Source organism: Triticum dicoccoides, chromosome 7A, assembly GCF_002162155.2.
Source record: "Triticum dicoccoides isolate Atlit2015 ecotype Zavitan chromosome 7A, WEW_v2.0, whole genome shotgun sequence".
In the NCBI taxonomy this organism is placed as follows: Eukaryota; Viridiplantae; Streptophyta; class Magnoliopsida; order Poales; family Poaceae; genus Triticum; species Triticum dicoccoides.
Window position 1 is genome coordinate 530,951,154 of NC_041392.1, and position 1,671 is coordinate 530,952,824.

Genomic DNA, 1,671 nt, shown 5'->3' on the forward strand with positions numbered 1-1,671 from the left:
AAAATGGTTGCATGCATCGTCCAGATGCAGAGGCCGGGGATCCTCCTCCATTTCTAAAATTCTTGGGGTCTTTATTAGCTACACGCTGGATTGGAAGTATCTTATTGGGATTTCAATGATTATAGCTTTATTATAAAAAATAGTGATCACGGTGTATTACGGCAATACTCATGACTTGAGGGAATTTGCGGAGCAAGGGGCACATGGATGATATAGAAATGGGATTTTGCATAAGCTGTTTTTTTACCTAGGTTCGGGCTCTATGTTTTGTTTATCAAGCCTTGTACAATGATATTCCAATTAGGGGAGAGGGGTCTAATGCTGATTTTCGCCTAACCTCTCAGTTGGACGCCATAGAGAACATATGGGCATCAGTGATGATAGCCCAGTTGAGTGCCAGCAAGACACCATGGAGAACATATGGCATTCAGGAGACAAGATGCCCCGAAGGTCCCCCATGGCTGTGCAATGAATCAATCGGCAAGCTCCGACCACTGACAAAGCCGCCAGCGATCGGAACGACCAAATCAATCAGGGAGCAACCAGGTCAGAGAAGAGGCAAGGTGGGCGCCAACTACGTCGACGCCTGACACCCCTACCAATGACGGGTGGCCCGGCCGCATCTGCGCCACCCATCCTCACACTACCTCTCCAAACGTCACCTCTGACCCCCAACGAGGGCTCCTAGCCTGGATCTGCACTGGCCCAAACCAGCCACCCGCTCTACGGCATGAGGAGCCGGACCGGCCACCACCAGCAACCATGGGAGAGATCTAGGAGCATCCACAAGAACTGCACGTAAATGAGCCGACGCCGGAGACCACCCAGCCGCCTATGTGCCACGGCCCGCACACCACCCTGAGCCGCCGACACAGCACACCGCCGCCGTGAACCGATCCAGGCCACTACCATTGGTCTGTTTTGCCCACTTTATCCACCCCCCCCCCCTATCAAAATGATCAAAAAGGCATTTTAAATGCTTCTTATTCCCGTGTGTGATCTTATCCATCTCTGCCCCGCTTCCATGTGGGCAGAGGCCCTGTAAAGAATGAAGAGGAGCCAAGGATCTTATTCTCAAGAATGCTTTGATAGGCTCCAATCTCTCCCTTGAATAAGCCAGGCTCCGTTAGCCTGGGCTGAGATGGAGATAACAAGTCGACGATTGAAGCCCCCAACGTTCTGCCAGACACTGGACAGGGGTAAGCTCTGTAAATGTGTAGAGCCAAGTGTAGTGTGGTGTAGTAGTAGGCACTTCTAGGCCCCTTCCCACCATGCCATGGCAACCCAAATCCACTGAGGGACCACCTCACCACTGGCAGCCGCTGGCCGCATGACGCCGCGGTCCACTCCTAGCGCCCCGACCACTCCAGGTCGTGGCCAGCCCCTGCGCCGCCTGCCATGGGAGAGCCGCTATATCCAGAAACCTGAGGTGGGCCCTGCCGCCGCCAGGCCCGTGCCGCCTCTGCCACGACGGCTGCACCCGACTGGCCACACCGCGTGGCCCTCCACGCCGAGGGCAGTAGCCACCAGTGTCGTCATGCCCCACGCAGTGCCGCGTCTCCGAACAACGAGGTCGTCCCGCGCCGGCCACCACCGCTCGGAGGAGAGGACGTCCCGCCGGCGGCGGCAAGGAGAATGGAGGAGGGGAGGGAGCTAGGGACGGGGGCTAGG